Source organism: Chionomys nivalis, chromosome 16 (genome assembly GCF_950005125.1).
Source record: "Chionomys nivalis chromosome 16, mChiNiv1.1, whole genome shotgun sequence".
NCBI lineage: Eukaryota > Metazoa > Chordata > Mammalia > Rodentia > Cricetidae > Chionomys > Chionomys nivalis.
The window spans coordinates 27471655-27494816 of NC_080101.1; the positions used below are offsets into that span (position 1 = coordinate 27471655).

The 23162-nt window shown below is 39.9% G+C and overlaps 1 protein-coding gene across 3 annotated transcripts in view; it reads right to left on the reverse strand.

The window, feature by feature from the left end:
• The window catches only part of Unc13b (unc-13 homolog B), a 193328-nt gene that overhangs the window by 147412 nt on the left and 22754 nt on the right, over positions 1–23162 (reverse strand). The window lies entirely within an intron of this gene.

Here is a 23162-nt window from a genome sequence, read left to right on the forward strand (position 1 = left end):
GAGCTGTCATATACATAAAATAAATAAATAAATCTTTTTAAAAAATGTTTTAAGTTATAAATATTCTTTATTTAAAAAGCAATCATCAGGCTGGAAGTAAGCACTTACCTTGAATGTGTGAGGCCCTGAATTCTATCCTTAGCCAAACAAAAAAGATAAGAAATAAACTCTAAAAAAGAAAAGTTCTTCCAGTTGATTCTCAACAAAACAAGAGATTAGGGAAAATATAGATGATAGCTTTTCAAACAAGAGTGATAAGTTACTTCTAAGAACAAGCAGATATCAAGAGGGGCTCCTTTCCAAAATCACACAGAACTGCTTCCTAAAAAAAAAAAAGAAAGAAAGAAAGAAAGAAAGAAAGAAAGAAAGAAAGAAAGAAAGAAAGAAAGAAAGAAAGAAAAAAGGAAGAAGAAGAAGAATCCTAGAGCCAGAGCAGCACATGAAACTCCTGTGGAAAACTAAGGACTATACATGTAAGGAAACGGCTACAGCTGGACTAACGGCTCAAGTCTGGAATCCTAGCCCTCGGTAGCCTGAGTCAGGAGAACTGCTGCACATTCAAGGCCAGCCTGGGCTACAGAGTGAGAAAGCAGCAAAATCAATCCATAAAGATTAAGGATAAGTGCCGGGGGTGGGGGTGGGGGTGTTGTTGTAGCAAAGTGCCTAGAAAGTATATATAAGGTTTGATTTGCCTTTCTCTACCTTCTGCATTACAAATGAAAGCTTCCAGTAATTGGCATCTACCTCACTGAATACTTCCAAGAGATGAGTCACTTAGTACCTCACAAGGCCATCAAATCTCCATTTCTTTCAGTCAGTACTTATTATTATTAAAATCTATTTCTTTTTATTGATCCAAAATATGCCTTCTGTAGTCTCACATAAATCCAGCTCTTCTTCCCAAGTATTCTTTTTCATAAATGTTAAGAAAATAGAGCAGGTCATGCAGAGCACGCCTTTAATCCCAGCACTTGTAAGGCAAATGCTAGTGAATGAGTTTAAAGTCAGCCTGGACTGCATAATGAGTTCCAGAGCTACACAGTGAAACCCTGTCTTTAAAAATTGAGAGAGAGGGGAAAGAGGGATTTAGTGAGGGAGAGGGAGAGAGAATACATTTCAGCTGGGCTTGTTAGTGCTTGCTTGTAATCCTAGCACTTAAAAAGTAGAGGCAGTTCAATGCATGGGCACAGGAAATCACTTCCTCAATATAACACCAGTAGCACAGACACTGAGAGCAACAATAAATAAACGGGACCTCCTGAAACTGAGAAGCTTCTGTAAAGCAAAGGACATAGTCAATAAGACAAAAAGGCAGCCTACTGAATGGGAAAAAAAAATCTTCACCAACCCTACATCAGAGAGAGGACTGATCTCCAAAATATATAAAGAACTCAAGAAATTAGACATCAAAATTCCAAGTAACCCAATTAAAAATGGAGTACAGATCTAAACAGAGAATTCTCAACAGAAGAATCTCAAATGGCTGAAAGACACTTAAGGAAATGCTCAGCATCCTTAGCCATGAGGGAAATGCAAATCAAAACGACTCTGAGCTACCATCTTACACCTGTTAGAATGGCTAAGATCAAAAGCACAAATGATAGCTTATGCTGGAGAGGATGCAGAGTAAGGGGAATGCTCATCCATTGCTGATGGGAATGCAAACTTGTACAACCACTCTGGAAATCAGTATGGCGGTTTCTCAGAAAATTGGGTCAACCTACCTCAGGACCAAACAATTCCACTCTTGGGCATATACCCAGGATGTTCAACCATACTACAAGGACATTTATTTGTTCAACTATGTTCATAGCAGCATTATTCATAATAGCCAGAACTTGGAAACAACCTAGATGCCCCTCAACCAAAGACTGGATAAAGAAAATGTGGTACATTTACACAATGAGGAGTACTACTCAACAGTAAAAAACAATGGATAGGTTTTTTTTGTTGTTGTTGTTGTTGTTGTTCCATCCTTTTTCATGAAAAAAAAAAAAAACAAAAAAAACCCTATCCTGAGTGAGGTAACCCAGACCCTGAAAGATGAACATGGTATGTACATGACCCCAGAGAAACTAAGTAACAAGGAGAACCCTAAGAGAAACATAAATATATTCCCCTGGAAAGGGGAAAGAGACAAGTTCTCCTGAGAAAATGGGGAGCATGGGGGTGGGGGGAGAAAGGAAGGCAGAAGGGAAGGAGGAGGGGAGAAGGGGAGGGAGAGGAGAACTTGAGGGAACAGGGTGGCCGAGATGGGGGAAGGACAAAGACAGAGAACAATGAAATAGATATCTTGTTTGAGGGAATCATTATGGAGCTAACAAGAAACCTGGCACTAGAGAAATTCCCAGGAATCCACAAGATGACCCCAGCTAAGACCCTAAGCAATAGTGGAGAGGGTGCCTGAACTGGTCTTGCCTTATAGTGAGATTGATGACTATCTTAAATGTCACCATAGATCCTTTATCCAGCAGGAAGCAGATGGAAGCAGATGCAGAGATCCACAGCAGAGTACTGGGCTGATGAACTCCCAAAGTCCAATTGAAGAGTGGGAGGAGTGAGAATACAAGCAAAGAGGTCAAGACCATGATGGGGACACCTACTAAATCAACTTACCTGAGCTAATGGAAGCCTATCAACTCTGATCTGACACTTAGGGAAGCAGCATAAGACCAAACTGAATGTGGTGGGTGACAGTTGTGTGGCTGGGGCAGACTGTGGGGTCACTGGCAGTGAGACCAGGATTTATCCCTACTGCTTGTTCTAACTTTTTGGAACCCATTCTCTCTGGAGGGATACCTTCATCCTGTCTCAAAGCAATGTGCTAGACTACTTTGTTGACTCCCCATGGCAAGCCTTATCCTCTCTGAGAAGTAGATGAGGGGTGGAATGGGGGAGAGGTAGAGAGTGGGAGGAGGGGAGGGGAGGGAGTGGATTTAGCATGTAAAATGAAAAAAGATAGTTTCTTTTTAAATAATTTTTTTTTAAAAAAAAAAAAGCAGGAAGAACAGAAGTTCGAAGTTAACCTCAGCTACACGAGACTCTCATAAACTCAAACAGGACTCAAGAGATAGCCAAGTGAATAGGTGCTTATGTCCATGTCTGACCACTTAAGTTTGATTCCCAGGACCCATAATGGTAAAAGAGAACACCAATTCCCCAAAACTGTTCCCTAATCTTCACATGCACACTTTGACATGCACATACACACACACCAAATACATAAAAATAAAGTTTTTTAAATGTTTTATAAAAGCCAGACAGTAGTGGCACACACCTTTAATCCCGGCAGCACTGGGAAAGCAAAGGCAGGTAGGTCTATCTTTGAGATCTAGGCTAGCCTGGTCTACAGAGTGAGGACTACACAAAGAAAACTCAAAAAACAAAAACAAAACAACAAAAAACTGCTTAATAAAATTAATCTATTTAATATTTATCATTGTCCTATCAATACCTATGAAAACTAAATAAAATCAGCATAAATGAAAACTACAAACAAAATTTAAAACATAGTTAAAATTTTTAAAAATTAGCTGGTTGGGCTGGTCAATGCCTATAATCCCATTGCTTTGTAGGAAGAGACAGAAGGATCTATGCAAGTTGGAAGTCATATAATGACTTCTAAATATTAGAAGAACTACTTAGTAAAATCCTGTTTCAAAAATGGGGCTAAAGAGATGGCTCATCAAATAAGATCACTTGCTGCTATTGCAGAGACTTGGATTCGGTTCCCAGCCCCCACATGGTGGCTCACAACCTTGTGTAACTCCATTCCAGGAGATCCCACATCCTCTCCTGGTCTCCTGGGCACCAAGGACACACATGGTGCACATACATACATGCAAGCAGAACACTTGTACACATAAAATTAAATAATAAAAAGCTCCTTTCTTAAAAAGGGAGAGAATTAAAATAACATTACATGGAATGGAAATTATCTCATTATAATAAATAGTTATGGAAGATTATTATGTCTAATAATTCATCCCTGAAAACTAACACTACAGCTTTTAAGGCAGGAAACTGAGAAGAGAGAGCAGACACAGCGGGAAAATGGATCCAACAGTGTGTATGCTGTAATCCTGGCACTTGGAAGGGTAAGATAGGAGGCCACAATGTCAAACCCTAAATTATATAAGACCTTGTCTCATAAAGTAAAAAAATAAAATAAAAATAAAAATTGCTGGGCACAATGGTGCACACCTTTGATCCCAGCACTAAAGAGGTAGAGGCAATCAGATATCTGAGTTCTAGGCCAGTCAGGGTCACACAATGGGATCATGTCCACTCAGATGTGAGGCTATCACCGTTTTAGTTTTTTGGGTTGCTGGTTTTTTTGGGTTTTAGTTTTTGTTTGTTTGTTTGTTTGTTTGTTTTTTTCAAGACAGGATCTCACTATGTAGCCCTGGTTGTCCTAGAACACGCTATGTAGACCAGTTTGGCCCTGAATTCAGAGATCCACCTGCCTCTGCCTCCTGGGAGCAGGGATTAAAGTGTGTGCCACTCCATCTGACTCATAGTTTTAGCTCTTAAGTCCTAACATTAGATCTAGATGGGACAGCACATGCTTTAATCCCAGCATTTGGGAGGTGAGGGCAGCAAGAGTTTAAGGACAATCTTTGAATTAAATAGTGAGTTTCAGGTCAACCTACACTATAAACTTATACTATTTTGTTTTTAAAAAACAAAATCTTCATGCTGTTCATGTGTAAAAATAGGTCCATATTACTTTCAACATAAGATTTTCATTGTTGTTTCTCTTGGGGTTTTTTGGTTTTGTTTGTCTATTTTTTTTTGTTGTTATTATTTTGGGGGTAGGTTAAGATATATCTCACTATGGAGCCTTGGTTGGTATGGAACTTGCTCTACAAACCAGGCTGGTCTTGATTTCATAGAGATCTGCCTGCCTCTACCTCCCAAATGCTGGGATTAAAGTCATGTACCACCAGGCCTGGTTTCAACATTTTTAAAAAAAGATTTATTTATTATGTATACAGTGTTCTGTCTGCATGTATACCTGCACGACAAAAGAGGGCATCAGATCTCATTATATATGGTTGTGAGTCACCATGTAGTTGCTGAGACTTGAACTCAGGATCTCTGGAACACTGGTCAATGCTCTTAACCTTTAGGTCAACCCTCCAGGCCCCGGTGTCAACAGTTTTAAAACAATGAATTAACTGGGCATGGTGGTGAAGGGCTCTAATCCCAGTAATTGAGAGATGGAGGCAATAAAATCAGAAGTTAAAGGTCATCCTCAACTACATAGCAAATGTGAGTCCAGCCTTGGCTAAATAAGACTGTCTCAAAAACAAACTAACAAACAAAATCCATTAAATATATTATAGTTAAATAAAAATACAGTCGGAGCTAAGCATGGTAGCACATACTGGTAATTCCTGCAGCTGAGAGACAGAGGCAGGAGGACCAAGAGTTCAAAGGCAGCCTCAGGTACATTGCAAATTCAAGACTAGACCTTGCTTCAAAACTAAACAAACAAATAAATGAATAGATAGAAAGATAAAGTAGAATGTATAGATAGACAAAATAAAGTATATGTCTCAACCTCAATGTTATCAGACAACATATTAAACAAATTTACTATCTATGAAGCCAATTTAAAATTAAAATTGTTTTCGAAATCACAGCTACTAAGGACTCTAACACAAAATCCATCATTGATGCTATGAATATGTTTTATTACCATTGGTTAATAAAGAAGTTGCTTCGGCCTATAGCAGGGCAGAATATAGCCAGGCTGGAAGTGATACAGAGAGAGAGAGAAAGGGGGAGTCATGGAGACACCATGTAGCTGCTGGAGACAGACGCCAGATCCTTACCAGTAAGCCACAGCCTCATGCCAATACACAGATTAATAGAAATGGGTTAATTTAAGATGTAAGAGTTAGTTAATAAGAAGCCTGAGCTAATAGGTCAAGCAGTGTTGCAATTAGTATAGCTTCTGTATAATTATTCGGGTCTGAGTAGTTGGGAAACAAGCGAGCTGTCTCTGTTTACACCACTACTGTTTATTTAAAAAAAAAAAAAGTAGAAATGATGGGAAAATAACAATCATTACAGAACACTGGGGTTCTTAAAGACTACAGCTGACGGGCGGTGGTGGCGCACGCCTTTAATCCCAGCACTTGGGAGGCAGAGGCAGGTGGATCTCTGTGAGTTCGAGACCAGCCTGGTCTACAGAGCTAGTTCCAGGACAGGCTCCAAAACCACAGAGAAACCCTGTCTCGAAAAAAAAAAAAAAAAAAAAAAAAAAATATATCAGTACAAAGACTACAGCTGATATGAAAACCCTAAAGTCAGCTAAAGATAGACCCAGACAGAGCCCATTTCCCCAAGCTTTTCACAAATAAAGGCAAAGAGAGAGAGAGAGAGAAACTATGTGCCTATATTCAAAAAAATAAATCTAACCTTAGCACCTGTGTTTCTCTAACCTTACTATAGGACCAAATCTACTACAGGTTCTCTTAAGATTATAGGAGATAATCCTATTCACACTGACTCACAAGCAGTGACCTAGTTCTCTAGGCACACGGACACTAACCTGCCTGGTCAAGCCTAACCTCTCAGGAAGCAATTTCCAAAGCCATATGGAATTTGGTCTCTTGTTTGTTACCCTCCTGCTTCAGAACTCAGCATTAAAGTCTATCACTTAAGTGCAGTAACTACCATTTTCTTTTTATTTGAAAGGTAACATCTTTTAAAACAGAAATTATATGTATTCCTACTGCCTTATTATCAATCTCTGGTGAACATCAAACATTTATAATGATCAATTTGCATAGTATGTTTTATTGACTTTCACACCTGTCAAATATTTGAATATAAAAGACACATTATAACACTTGTTAACCAACTGACCACAGGAACTAACAAAACCATGAAGAATGGTTGGCATGATGTCCTTTTCCTCACCTCTCCCTTATTAACTATTAAAACTGAATACTTAGGGCTGAAAAGATGGTTCAGTCAGTAAACTGCTTGTCATACAAGCATGAGCACCTGAATTTGATCCCCAGGATCAGAGAGAGAGAGAGAGAAAGAGAGAGAGAGAGAGAGAGAGAGAGAGAGAGAGAGAAAGAAAGAGAGAGAGAGCGCTGGTTCAGCAGCTAAGAGATCCTACTACTCTTACAGAGTAAGGGGATCTTACAGGATCTAAGTTCAGCCCCTAGCACCCATGGTCAGGAAGATATAGCTACCAGGAGATTCAGTGACCTTTTCTTGGCCTCCAGACACTTACACATAGGCAAACCTTCTCTCAAAAAACCTAAGTAAATAAATAAAAGTCCTAAGTGATTAGGTTAGCAGATGACCATTTATGATATAATTTATTGCATTTATTTATTTTGTGTGCATGCACACATACCACAACAGATGTGTGGAGGTCAGAGGACAACCTACAGGAGTTGATTCTCTCTTTCCATCATGTGGGTCTCTGGGATCTAACTCAGGCTGTTAGACTTGGTAGAGAGTACCTTTGCCCACCATCTCATGGCCCTTACAGGGTACTTTTAATTCCTGTTACTCTAGTAGGAAGTGCTGATCAAATGCAGAGATTCACAGCTAAGCACTGGGCTGAGCTCCCAGAGTCCAGTTGGAAGAGAGAGAAGAGGGATTCTATGAACAAAGGGGTCAAGATAAAGACAGGGAAATGTATGTTGCTTTGCTCTTTTGGTTTTTGGGGGAGCCCGCCACTCAGCTCCCAAATAAATCACACACAGGCTTATTCTTAGTTATAAATGCCCAGCCCTAGCTTGGCTTGTTTCTTGAGAGTTTTTCTTAAATTATCCTGACTACCTTTTGGTTCTGGGCTTTTATCTTTCTCTATTCAGTATACCTTTCTTTCCTTCCTACTCCGCAACCTGCTGGGTGGCTGGCCCCTGATGGCCCTGCTCCTTGTTCTCTCTTTCTCAGATTTTTCCTTCTATTTATACCGTCTGCCAGTCCTGTCTATCCTTGCTCCTGCCACGCTCCTGGCCACTCATCTCCTTATTAGGACCATCAGGTAAGTTTTAGACAGGCACAGTAACACAGCTTCAGAGTTAAACAAATACAGCATAAATAAGTCACACACCTGAAAATAATATTCCCCAACAGAGAAATCTACAGAAACAGCTGACCTGAGCTAGTGGGAGCTCACTGACTCTTGACTGATAGTTTCGGAATCTATCTAGGCTCAAACTAAGCCCTCTGAAGGTAGGTGACAGTTCTGTGGCTTGGGCAGTCTGTGGGGTCACTAGTAGTTGGATTTATCCCAGGGCTTTTTGGATCCCATTCCCTATGGAAGGATACCTTGCTCAGCCTTGATACAGGGGAAGGGGCTTGGTCCTGCCTCAACTTGATATACCAGACTTTGTTGACTCCTCCTCATGGGAGGTCTTACCCTTTCTAAAGAGTGGAAGGAGGGTTGGGTGGGGGAAGGTGTGGGGAGGGAGCAGGAGGAGGGAAAGGAGGTGGAACTGTGGTTGTATGTAAAATGAAATGAAAACTTTTAAATAAATTTTTTAAAAAATGGGAAGTACTGATTAAATTTACTTCTAGAAGTATTCCTTCTGGTAAGTAATGCTACTGATTATGTTATTGTATTCTGATTTTGCACATTTCCATACATTTAAGCATTGTCGTTTATTTCATTTGTATTTTGGTGTCTTCTCTCATTAGTTCTCATGACATAAAGTTTAATCTTCTAACAAAAATTATGTATAAAAATTGCTTCTTCAAAAAATAGTGGGGAGCCTGGTGGTGGTGGCACACACCTTTAATCCCAGCACTTGGGTGGCAGAGGCAAGCAGATCTCTGTGAGTTTGAGACCAGGCTGGTCTACCAAGTGAATCCAGGACAGAATAAAAAATGGTGGGGAAGGGGACATACGTCCATTGATAGAGTGCTGCCTAATATGCATGAAGTCCTGGGTGTGGTCCTCAGAACCAAATAAACCAGGTATGGTGGTCCATACCTATAATAGCAGCACTTAGGAAGTGGAGGTAGGAAAATTAAAGTCATTCTTGGCTATAGGAGATCCTATATCAAAAAAGAAGAAAAGAAATTGGTAATATGGCTAAGTGTGGTGGCATGTGTCTGTAATCCCAACACTTAGAGGAGACTGAGGCAAGAAGACCTCAGGTTCAAGAAGAGCCTGGGCTACATAGTGAGTTCAAGGTCAACTTAGGCTATATGAGACCTTATCTGAGAGAGACAGAGAGAAGACAGTGATGATTTAGTCAAGTGTGGCAGAACATGTCTGTAACCTAGTATTTAGAAGGCCAAGGCAAGACCTCAAGTTCAACACCAGTCTGAACTACATAATGAGACCCCGTCTCAAAAAGAAAATGTTAAGCCAAACTGGGCAACAGAAAACATTATCACAAAAACAAATTGTAATGGGAATGTATAAAGCAAACCTAGCATGCACAAAGCCCTATGTTCGGTCCCCAGTGCTGCATAAATCTGGCATGGAGGTACACACCTGTAATTCCAGAACTTGGAAGATGGAGACAAGATGATCACAAGTTCATGATCATCTTCAGCTTCATAGCAAGTTTGAGGCCAAAAATAAATAAAAATAAGTAAATGAATAAATGAACAAATACCAAAACAGAAGAGGGTGACACAGAAGCAAAGGAGGAAAGGCCAAAGACTACAATAATAAGATGCCTACTAAGAGACAGGAAAGAATTTAAACTTAAAGGGGGACTAGTGAGACTGCTCAGTGGGTAGTGGGTAGTGCACAAGCCTGCCAATCTGAGTTTAATCCTGGGTACCAAGAGTGGAAGGAGAGAACTGACTAGTAAAAGTTATCATCCGATACCCACATTTGTGATATACAACACATCAACCCAGACACACACACACACACAAAGACATTTTAAAAGCATTTAAAGGGGCAGAGGGCATCAAAGAGGTAGTGCAGCACCTGCCTAACATTTTTTTAGGCTTTGAGTTTGAATCTCAACACAAAATAAGTGAAGACTAAATAAAAAGAAACTCAGTAAGATAAGACTATTTAACAAAATAGGAGAAAAATATGAAAATCTATGTAGCTGAAACTGGTCTTGAACTCCTAGTTTTCCCACTTCCACCTCTCATGTGCTGGGGTTATATGCATGCACACCATGCCTGGCCATTTGTTCTTCTGTCAACTTCTGGAGCTCCAGTTATCCTTGTGTTAGGGCTCTAACTAGATTCTGGTTGGAGTTTTGTTGTTGATGTTTTGTTTTGCTTTTTTGTTTTGTTGTTGTTGGTGGTGGTGGTAGATTTTTTTGTTTGTTTGATTTTTGGTTTCTCATTGTACCAGGCTGGCCTTGATCTCACATAGATCTGCCCTTCTCTGCCTCCCGGGTGCTAGGATTAAAGGCGTGGACCACCACTACCCAGTTCTGCCTTTTGGTTTGTTTTTGGTTTGTTTTGTTTTATTGATATTTATTGAGCTCTACATTTTTGCTGCTCCCCTCCCTACTTTTCCCCTCCCCCTTTCAATCCTCCCCCAAGGTCCCCATGCTCCCAATTTACTCAGGAGATCTTGTCTTTTTATACTTTCTACTTCCCATGTAGATTAGATCTATGTAAGTCTCTCTTAGTGTCCTCACTGTTGTCTAAATTCTCTGGGATTGTGGTTTGTAGGCTGGCTTTCTTTGCTTTATGTTTAAAAACCACTTATGAGTGAGTACATGTGAGTGATAATTGTCTTTCTGGGTCTGGGTTACCTCACTCAAAATAATGTTTTCTGGCTCCATCCATTTTCCTGCAAAATTCAAGATGTCGTTATTTTTTTTTCTGCTGTGTAGTACTCCATTGTGTAAATGTACCACATTTTCCTTATCCATTCTTCGATAGAGAGGCATTTAGGTTGTTTCCAGGTTCTGACTATGACAAACAAAGCTGCTATGAACATAGTTGAGCACATGTCCTTGTGGCATGGTTGAGCATCCTTTGGAAATATACCCAAAAATGGTATTACTAGGTCTTGAGTAATTGTTTAATTGTTGAGTAAATGTTTAAACAATTAAAAAATTGTTTCCTAATTTTCTGAGAAATCGCCACACTGTACCAGCTTGCATTTCCATCAGCAATGCAGAAGTGTTCCCTTTTCCCAAAACCTCTCCAGCATAAGTTGTCATCAGTGTTTTTGATCTTGGCCAGTCTTACAGGTGTAAGATGGAATCTCAGAGTTGTTTTGATTTTAATTTCTCTGATGACTAAGGATATTGAACATTTCCTTAAATGTCTTTCAGCCATTTTAGATTCCTCTGTTGAGATTTCTCTGTTTAGGTCTGGACTCCATTTTTTTATTGGATTATGTGATCTTTTGGTGTCCAATTTCTTGAGTTCTTTGTATATTTTGGAGATCAGACCTCTGTCTGATGTGGGGTTAGTGAAGATCTTTTCCCATTCTGTAGGCTGTCATTTTGTCTTGTTGACTGTGTCCTTTGCTTTACAGAAGCTTTTCAGTTTCAGGAGGTCCCATCTATTAATTGTTTCTCTCAATGTCTATGCTGCTGGAGTTATATTTAGGAAGTGGGTCCCTGTGCCAATGCGTTCAAATGTTCTTTCCACTTTCTCTTCTATAAGGTTCAGTGTGGCTGGCTTTATGTTGAGGTCTTTGATCCATTTGGACTTGAGTTTTATGCATGGTGGTAGAGATGGGTCAATTTTCATTCTTCCACATGTTGATATCCAGTTATGCCAGCACCACTTGTTAAATATGCTTTCTTTTTTCCATATGATAATTTTTACTTCTTTATCAAAGATCAGGTGTTCAAAGATGTGTGGATTGATATCCGGATCTTCTATTCAGTTCCATTGGTCCTCCTGTCTGTTCTTATGCCAATACCAGGCTGTTTCCAGTACTGTATCTCTGTAGTAGAGTTTGAAGTCAGGGATTGTGATGCCTCCAGAAATTCTTTTATTATACTGGATTGTTTTGGTTATCCTGGGTTTTTTGCTTTTCCATATGAAGTTGAGTACCGTTCTTTCGAGGTCTTTGAAGAATTTTGCTGGGATTTTGAGGGGCATTGCATTGAATGTTTGTTTGTTTTTTAAGATAAGGCCTGGAATCCATTTCATTCTGGTCTTGAACTTTTGGGATTACAGGCATGTGCTATCACTTCTGGCTTTTGCTTACATGCTAAATTTGATTCCTCCCCTTTTAAAATTGTACTGATCTCTTTATTCTTTGGAAGTTTCTTAAAGTTTTCCTCACATTATCACTTTAGTTTTCTTCTAAGTTAACTTGTTTATTAATGCTTTTGTTGTTCTAGAGACATGTCTCTGCTGTGGGAACTCCTTCAGTCAATAGCCTTTAAGATATCAACCCACTTGGGCATGGTCTCATACTATAAATGCAGCTATAAAACTTGTGTGCCCACTCTCTCTTCCAGCTGCTGGATTCGGTTTCGGTTCCTGTTCCCCGTTTGTGCAAAGGACTGTGATCTGTGAGTCTACCCCTAAATAAATAATCCTTTATTATACTCAATTCTGAGGTAGTGAGGGATTTCTTTTTAGCGTCCATCTTCATCTGGTGTTCAGCGTGAATCCCAACTCTACACCTACCTGGTGGACCGACCTAAAAGGCCCAAAAGGTCTGTGGTCAAGGGTCTCCCACCCCCGTACCTCTGTCTTGATTTCACCTACAAGCGGATTTTTGCAAAAACCCCGCCACAGCAGAGCTACATGGGGACTGGATAATTTTCCCAAGCTCTCGCACGCTTACCCCCACCTGCCGCTTTTCCTGACGCACAGCAACTTGTGCAGAGACTTGTATTGCGCTTAAGCAGCTTCTATTTGTGTTCTTCATGTCTCCTGTATCCCAGATTAACCTCAAACTCCCTATGTAGCCAAGAATGACCTGAACTCTGATTCTCCTGCCTCCATTTCCTGACTTCTGGGAGCTGGGGTTATGTATTCTGCCAACTCAGCTATACCCCATCTCATATTCCTCCCACTTTATTTGTTTGTTTTTGAGGCTGGGTCTCACTCTGTTACTCAAGCTGATATCAAGCAGGTGATATGATCTTCCCACTTCAACTTCCTGAGTACTTAGAACATAAGTAATTTCAAATATAGAAGAAAGTTTTCTTCAGATAAAGATCGAAATTTGCAACTTGAGAGTTCTCAAAGAACATCAAATAATACTAATGAAAATAATAAAAAAATTCTCAAGAAAAGCAACCATCAACATTGTCTAACAGCAAAGCACTATAACCCAGAAATCTATACCATCAGTTGCCACTCACATGTGAAGTCCATAATGTTCTAGGCATCCTGCTAACCCTGAGAAAAGGAAATCACAGGGTAATTCATATTTTAAAGTAGTCATATGTATAGTATGACCCTATCAGCCTGTCCCCTTTAATTACACCAAGGATGAACATCAGACCCAAGGAGAGTTGACATGTACGAAGCAAGCAGCTCTGTACATGTTCTGAAAAGACAGCTATACCAAAAGGATATTTTTGCATATATACATGGCAAGGCCATTTCTTCCCAACCAAATCCTGGAGGACAGCATTAAAGGTTGCTTATAATTTATCTATATTTTAAGTATTCTATACAAAGGCCTAGTCATTTAGAGAACTCAAACATATTATGTGTCAAGAATACTAGACAACAATTAAATATAAATTTCAAAACATGTCATCTCTTAAGTATCTTAAAAAAAAAAAAACAGGTTTAGGCTGATGATCTGAGTTTCATCTCCTGAAGCCACAGGTGTAAGGAGAGAACCTGAATGACTCCATTGTCCTCTGATGTCTACATACTCAGGAACGGCACAAGCATGACCACTCCCCTAAATAAAACAAAGTTACAACATAAATACTACAGCAGAGATAACTATGAGCATGGTGTTACAGAACCATGAGAAAAGTGGGAAAGTAACTAAATCTTTTAATAAATCCTACTTGTACTTCCTTGCTACAGATAAGGACCTGGGTCTTAGAAGATTTAAACAATTTGCATAAGGTCACAGACCAAGTAATAGAGCTGGGACTCCATCACTGGTCCTCTGACTGCAAGGTCTGTTGCTCAGGAGGACTCCCATGCCTTTAGTCTGAGTGATAAAAATATCTTTCTTTCTAGTAGCTACCTTTGTTAGCTCCACAGTGAGTGGAGCTTGAAAATCTCTTCAATCCCACTAGCATGCTAGAGGTTTTTCCTAAGAAACTGGAGGGAGAGGACAGCAAAGGTACACAACTTCCATGTGAGTGACCAAGACAGACAGGGTTCTTCTGTTGATGTCTGGGCCTCTCCACACATGATTACCAGCCTGTACCGCCATATTAGCTCTGGATATAGACTCCTGTGGTAGTTTGAATGTAATTAGCCCCCATAAGCCTACAGGGAGTGGCACTATTAGTAGATGAATCTTTATTAGAGGAAATATGTCACTGCAAAGGCAGGCTTTAAGGTCTCATATATGCTCAAGCCATGCCCAGTATCTCAGTATTGTTGCCTGTGGGTCAAGATGTGCTTCAGCACCATATTGCACCATGATGATAATGAACTAAACCTCTGAAAATGTAAGCCACCCCAATTAAGTTTTTTTCCTTTATAAGAGTTGCCATGGGGGGCTGGAGAGATGGCTCAGCGGTTAAGAGCACTGCCTGCTCTTCCAAAGGTCCTAGTTCAATTCCCGGCAACCACATGGTGGCTCACAACCATCCTGTAATGAGATCTGGTGCCCTCTTCTGGCCTGCAGGCATACATGCAGATAGAATACTGAGAATACTGTACACATAATAAATTAAAAAAAATTTAAAAAAAAAAGAGTTGCCATGGTCACAGTGTCTTTTCACAGCAATAGAAACCCTAACTAAGATAACTCCTAAATTCTAGTCTGTCTTTTGAAGCCTTTCTGTCTGCTCTTAACAAATCATCTTTCCAGGCATATTTTATTTGTGTGTGTTTTGGTTGGGGAAAGGAAAGGAGTAGAAATACTTCTGAATAGACTATCAATGTCAGAATGTCCTGTCTCCTAACTCAGAAATGGAATAGATTCTAAAAACTAGAGATAAAATTTAGCATGTTAGTACAAGACTCAGGAGACAGGCAGAAAGATCTCAGGTTCAAGGCCAGTCTGAGCTACATAACAAGACACTATCTCAAAAAAGTTAGTATGGGACAAGAGAGATGGCTCAGTAGTTACGGACATTTGTTGCTCTTCCAAAGTACTCAAGTTCTGTTCCCAGCACCCATGTCAGGCAGTTCATTATCATAACTTCAACTCCAGAGGTTCTAATGCCTTTAATTTCCACGGGAACATGCATTCACATGTACAAAATCACACCTAGATATACATACACCTACACGTAATTAAAATTGGTATAAATAAGCCTTTTTAAAAGCCAGTAAATAGGTCAGGTCATGTTGACACATGTCTTTAATCCCAGCACTCAGGAGGCAGAGGCCAGCCTGCTCTACTAAGCTAGTTAAAACCCTGTCTTGAAAAACCAAAAAAAAAGTAACAATAAACAAATAAAAATGAGAAATATATACTGGGAAGCCACTGGGTTTGATTTGCAGTTTTAGAAGATATCTCTACTTGTCTACTGTGTTGAAAATGCACTTGCAGGTACACAAATTATTTTTTTTAAAAAATGATACACTGAAAACCTGTTGAAGTAGTCCAGATGAGGAATGATGGTGGCTTGTGCCAATATAATAGAAGTAAAGATGATTTTTTAAAAAAGGATGAGAAAATAAAGTAGGTAAATAATTAAGAATTAATCTATGAATCCCAACACTAGGAAATCAAGGTAAGCCTCATCTACCTAGCAAGTTTTAGAATAGCCAGATTAGAGACCCTGTCTCAACAAAGAAAGAAAGACAGAACCATTAGTTTATGAAGCCAAGACAAACCTGTTGAACGCTAGTAGTCTCAAATACAAAGCTGCTTTTGTATTTTGCATACATTCCTTCAATATTTATAGAATATCTACTGTTAAATACCGTATCACATAACACAAGGAGAAAAATCAAGATACTGGGATGGCATCAGGTAAAGGCATTTGCTTAACTCTCAGAATCTACTTGCCTCTACCCCAAGACCCACCACACCCAGATTTTATATACTTTGTTGTTGCTGCTGTTGTGGTTTTGTTTGAAACAAGACATCATTATGTAGATCAGGTGGCTGGATCATGACAACTCAAACTCCTAAGTGTTAATTAAGATTACAGGCATATGCTGCCACACGAGCTTCTCTGTACTCTTGCCAAGATAGAACCAATAATGGTTTCTACTTAGAAACTTTCTGTGACCTAACAAATAAAAAGTGTGGCTAACTATTTAGGCCTGGATTTACTCTAAAATTGAAATATAAAACAAGGGTGCTTTAGTGATGGCACATGCCTGTGATCCCAGCACTTAGGAGGTAGAGGTAGGAGGATCAGTCATATTCACCTACAAAGGAAGTTTGAGGCCATCCTGAGTTACATGAGACCCTGTCTTAAAAGAGTGTGCATTGGGAGGCAGGGGAGATACGCTTCCTCTGGTCTCTACTTTGAACTCTAGAAAAAAAATATCAAAAAAATAATAAATAAAAATAAAGGATCAGACCAGAAGCCATATCTTAAAATAAGGAGAGTATATTAACCTGAATAAACTACTGAATGTATTACTACTGAACACCAAGCACAGAAAAAGGTATCGAGAGAGAGAGAGAGAGAGAGAGAGAGAGAGAGAGAGAGAGAGAGAGAATAGAAGTATTCAAGAAAAAGAAAAGGGTAAGATAGATGGAAAGAACTTAAAATATTCTTATCATGGGGCTGGAAAGATGCTCTAGTGGTTAGAGCACTGGCTGCTCTACCAGAGGATGAGTTTGATTCCCATCACCCATTTCAGCCCCAGGAAATCCAACACCCTCTTCTGGCCTCTGAGGGTACTGCATGAACATGGTACACAGACAAGCATGCATCAAAACAGCTATACACACAAAATATTTTTAAAAATTAAAATTGAGCTGTATGTGGTGACACATGTCTTTTATCGCAGCACTCAGGAGGCGGAGGCATAGGCGGGTGGATTTCTATGAGTTCAAACCAGTGAGTTCCAGGACAGTCCAGACTGTTTCAAACTTGAAAAAAAAAAAAAAATCCCCTCATGAGGCTGGGGTGTGTTGCTCAGTGGCAAAGCATTTGCCCAGCATGTGCAAAGTCATAAGTTCAATTCTCAATGCCCCATACACACACTAAATACATACATACATATAAGTCCACATTAAAAAGTTTTTAGCCGGGCAGTGGAGATACAACTTTAATTCCAGCACTTGGGAAGCAAAGGCAATCAGATCTTTGAGTTTGAGGCCAGCCTGGTCTACAGAGCTAGCTCCAGGACAGCCAGGGCTATACAAAGAAATACTGTTTTGAACAACAACAAAGAAAGAAATGGAAGAGAGAAAGAGAGACCGAGAGAGACAGAGAGAGAGAGAGAGAGAGAGAGAGAGAGAGAGAGAGAGGAAAAAAATCTTTAAAAATATCCCCCTTATGCAGGAATAACTATCATAATCTTAAGACCTGAAAAACAACTTGGACAAGTACTACAAATTGTAAAATAAATAAATAAATAAATAAATAAACCATTGTATTACTTAGTAAACTCCCACAATAGAAAAACCTGAAGGAAAAAAAAATTACAAAGAAAATTGAGGAAGGGGATTTTTTTAGCTTTAAAATTACCAACTCTTTATTCTCAGACCCAACCTTATTATCAATGCCATCATCCCTTTGCATGGTCTAACATTTCATATCCCCTCTTATATATATCAAAATTCAGATTGAACAACTAGTCCTGGGGCTGGGTTATAGAAGAGGACTTGTCATCATACCTGTCTTTAAGTGTTGTCCAGTCTGTCTTAGTCACTGTTTTATGGCTGTGAAAAGACACTGTGACTGTAGCAACAAGAGTTGCTACATAGGCAGGCATAGCACTGGAGCTGAGAGATTTATATCCTGATCCACAGGCGGCAGAGAGACAAAGAGAGACAGCCTGGGCCTGGGCTTCTAAAACCTCAAAGCCCAGCCTTAGTAACACACTACCTCCAACAAGGCCACATCTCCTAACCCTTCTAATCCTTCTCAAATAGTGCCACTTCCTAATATCTAAGCATTCAAATACATGGGCCTGTGAGAATCATTCTTTTTCAAACCACACACTCTAAATGTATGCAGCTAAATTTCTGTTTCAAAAAAACAAGAAAGTAGAAAAGAAATGAAATTATAAGTCATATTCTTTGGAACTTGGCTGATCAAGACTCAGCATCTGCCAGAGCTATGGTAAGACTCCAACTCAGAAAGAGAGAGAGAGAGAGAAAGAGAGAGAGAGAGAGCTACTATACAACATACAATTTCCTCTTTAAAGATTAATTAAAACACAGTCAACTGCCCAAGGTCTCAGACTTAATCAAACAGTACACTCTGAAACTCAAGCCCAGATTTGAAAGCCTACACTTTGGGCAGCCCACAGCTTTCTCACTGCAGCACTAATATCAGATCCACACCAACTGAAATAGCTAAAGCTATAATTTAGGCCAACATAAACCAAGTCAAAGAAAAACAAAATTAATTTTGTGAAAATCTGGTAGTATGGCTAGCTATAGTAGCACATGCCTGAAACCCCAGTCCTAAGGAGACTGAGGCAGGATCTAGCGTTCCAAGGTCTTGAAAGACGGCTCAGTCAATAAGGTACTTGCTATGCAAGCATGAGGGCATGAGTTCATAGCCCAAGCATTTATAAAAAAATAAAAATAAACAGCATGGCAGTGAGTGCCTGTAACTCCAGCACTGGAGGGATGGTAATCAGACACAGATCTCTGGACCTCACCAGTCAACTAGCCTAGCCAAATCAGCAAGCTCCACGTTCAGTGAGAGACCCTAACCCAGTAAGGCAGAGAGCAACTGATGAAGACATCTGACATTGATTGACCTCTGGCTTACACACACACACACACACACACACACAGAGAGAGAGAGAGAGAGAGAGAGAGAGAGAGAGAGAGAGAGAGAGAGAGAGACCCAGACCAGCCTGCAATGTATACTTTTCTAGACTAGCCTGGGGGAACAGTGAGAGTATCTCAGGAGGCAGCAAGATGGCAGAGTAAATGCACTTTCCAGGCAAGCCTGGCAGCCTCAGTTCAGTCCCTGAATTCCACATAAAAGTGGAAGGTAGTGTGGATATTGTATAGCATGGTTAGTGTAAACAAAACTAAATAATGTATATATGATTTCTTGTATTCTATAGAGTTATTTTCCTTTTACAGTTAACACTAAGGATTGAACACAGGGCTATCATGCTGGGGAGCACTTTCCACCATTGAGTTACAAGCCCAGCCCATCTGAAAAGTCTTAAATATCACTGGTAAATTTTCACTACACTTTATAGATTTCTATCATAACTTGAAGAGACTAAGAATGAAGAATATAAAATATGCTTTAAAAACATAATTTATCCAAGAGCCAAAAAAAAATTTACTAACTATAAAGTCCTTTTCAAACCAAAAGACAAACAAGTACTTACGTCAATCCTCACTAACAAAGCCAATGACTAATTCTAAAGTAAACACAATCTAGGTTATAATTGAACACATACAAGTGCTCATGTATCTTTTAAAATGTTTTATAAATAAGTAGGCCTCCTTGTGTTTACATTAATATGCTATCAGATTTCTATAGTTACTATTTATTAGAAGCAATTCAAGTTTGCTTACACATGGACAGGACGAGGTCAGTTCAGCTATCTACCTAGCTACTTTCTAAATCAAGTGATTATTACAATTCTAGTGGAGTATAATATGAAATATTAAGGTATTTTCAAATTCCGTCAACTTAATGTTTAACTTAATAGCTAACACTGTTATTTTAAGATCTCTTACAAAGCTGGGTGTGGTGGCACATACCTTTTATCCCAGCATTCAAGAAGCAAGAACAGGGGGAGCTCTGTGAGTTCGAGACCAGCCTAGTCTACAGAGTAAATTCCAGATCGAGCTACATAGTACGATGAGAGAAAAGAGAGAGAGAGAGAGTGAGCGAGAGAGAGAGCACTCTTACAAGGCTTGGTGGTACAAGCATATAACTTCAGCTACAAGAAGATTCCAAGTTCAAGGCCAGCCTGGGTTAACTTGGTAAGGCCCTGTCTTAAAAAATAAACCATAGATGAAAGTTGTAACTATAGAATAGAGTACTTGCCTAGCATTCATTGAGTCCCAGTACCAAAAGTCTCTTTTCTAGCACATAATCATAATTGCTATTTTATTATTTTATAGGTAGGTTTCACTATGTTGTCCAAGCTAACCCCAAACTCCTAGGCTCAAGAAATTTTCCTACCTCAGGCTGCCCAATAACTGGAACTATAGCTGTATATCACTGTAGCAGACCTATTTATTGGTATTTATTAAAATTCATTAACTAGGGCTGGGGATGTAGTTGGAAGAATGCTTACCTTGCATGCATGAAGACACTAGAACCACATAAAGTGGATGGGATGGCACACATCTACAATCCCAACATTCAGGAGATGGAGGCAGGAGAATCAAGAATTCAAGGTCATCCTCTCCTACATAATGTCAATCATGGCACTCTGCATGCACCTAACCTATTTTGATCTTAGAAGTTAAGCAGGGTCAAGCCTAGTGAGTACCTGGATGCGAGAGTTTAAGTCTAGTCTGTGCTAAATGAGACACTGTCTGAAAACACCAAAACACCAAATAAACAGCCAGGCATGTGGCACACGAGGCAGACAGATGGATCTCTGTGAGTTCAAGGTCAGGGAAACAAATACAAAACAAGTCCAAATTCAAAATCTCAAAAACAAACCAACCACCAAATAATTTCATTTTTCCAACAGGAAAGTCAGAACTCATTAAGTTACTAACATATATACACATTGAACCAAATCAAATTCTTATTTAGCATTCTATATTATGTAAGACTGGGAGCCTGTGAGGTAAAGCTACAAGTAAGAATTCAAGTTATTAAGGTGCATGTGCTCAGAGCTATGTTAACAGCTTACCATACCTCTTCTCTCTAGTTAGAACAAGTCATGGAACTAGATCTCAAGGAAATTAGAAAGCAACATCAGATGTCATAGAAACCAAGAAACACCTGTCATCATGGGACTAGGAAGCAGAGGTTATGACCTCCTGACTGGCTTCTACTAGAAACAGCTGGCCTATTCTGCTAAGCAAGCAACACTGACACCACAAAAGCATACTGCCAGACCAATGTCCTTAAATGTCAATTATTGACTCCTTATTTTTTTATTTCAGTAATTTATAGTGATTTCATTAGTGTGCTCTTTTAATAGTAAGCAAATTAGAATTACTAAATCAGGAGCTAGGAAGTTGGCTCACTGGCAATCCCAGCACTGGGGAGGCAGAAGCAGGTGGATATCTGAGTTTGAGGCCAGCCTGATCTACAAAGTGAGTTCCAGAATCAGTGTGGCGATTTCTCAGGAAATTTGGGATCAACCTACCCCAAGATCCAGTAATACCACTATTGGGAATATACCCAAGAGATGCCACATCAAATGACAAAAGTATCTGTTCAACTATGTTCATAGCAGCATTGTTTGTAATAGCCAAAACCTGGAAACAACCTAGATGCCCTTCAATGGAGGAATGGATGAAGAAAGTGTGGAATATATACATATTAGAGTACTACTCAGCAGTAAAAAACAATGACTTCTCGAATTTTGCGTGCAAATGGATGGAAATAGAAAACACTATCCTGAGTGAGGTATCCCAGACTCAAAAAGAGGAACATGGGATGTACTCACTCATAATCGGTTTCTAGCCATAAAATAAAAGACATTAAGCATATAATGTGTGATCCTATAGAAGCTAAATAAGAAAGTGAACCCAAAGAAAATCATATAGTCATCCGCATGGAGAGGGGGAAGTAGACAAGATTCCAGGGCAAAAACTGGGAACTTGCGGGTGAGGTGGCATGGGGCAAAGGGGAAATGGGATGAGAAATATGAGAAGGGGAGGATGGGAGGAGCTCGGAGGATTGGGATGGTTGGGATATAGGAAGGATGGATACGGGAGCAGCGAAGTATATATCCTATCTAAGGGAGCCATCTTAGGGTTGGCAAGAGACTTGACTCTTGAGGGGTTCGCAGGTGTCCAGGAATATGTCCCCAGCTGGTACCTTGGGCAACTAAGGAGAGGGAACCTGAAATGACCCTATCCTATACTGATGAATATCTTGCATATCACCTTAGAACCTTCATCTGGCGATGGATCGAGGTAGAGACAGAGTCTCAATTTGGAGCAACGGTCTGAGCTCTTAAGGTCCAAATGAGGAGCAGAAGGAGGGAGAACATGAGCAAAAAATCAGGACCACGAGGGATGCACCCACCCACTGTGACAGCGGAACTGATTTATTGGGAGCCCACCAAGGCCAGCTGGTCTGGGACTGAATAAGCATGGGTTGATTCCGGACTCTCTGAGCATGGCGGTCAATGAAGACTGATGAGAAGCCAAGGACAATGGCACTAGGTTTCGATCCTAATACATGAACTGGCTTTGTGGGAGCTTAGCCTGTTTGGACGCTCACCTTTCTGGACGTAGATAGAAGGACCTTGGTCTTCCCGCAGGGCAGGGAATTTGGACTGCTCTTCAGTATCGAGAGGGAGGGGGAATGGAGTGGGGGGAGGAGAAGAGGAGTGGGGATGGGGGAGGGAAGTGGGGGGAGGGCAATATTTGGGAGGAGGGGAGGGAAATGGGAAATGGGGAGCAGGTGGAAATTTTAATTAAAAAAGAATAAAAATAAATAAATAAGTAAAAAAAAAAAAAAAAGTGAGTTCCAGGACAGCCAAAGTTACACAGAGAAACCCTGTCTCAGAAAAAAAAAAAATGCTTTCTGTAAAGATTGAGAATCTGAGTTTGAATTCTTAGAATCAACATAAAAGTTGGACCGAGTAGTATGTGTATCTAATCCCAGGAGATGAGAACAGACACAGGAAAATCCTCCAAACAGGAACAATAAAAAGGTCAAGTCTCAAACAAGATGGAAGATGAGACAACACCAAAAGCTGTTCTTACCTTCATATTCTCTCTCTCTCTCTCTCTCTCTCTCTCTCTCTCTCTCTCTCTCATGCACGTGCACATACACACACAAGTTTTTTTTTTTGGTTTTTTTTTTTTGTTGTTT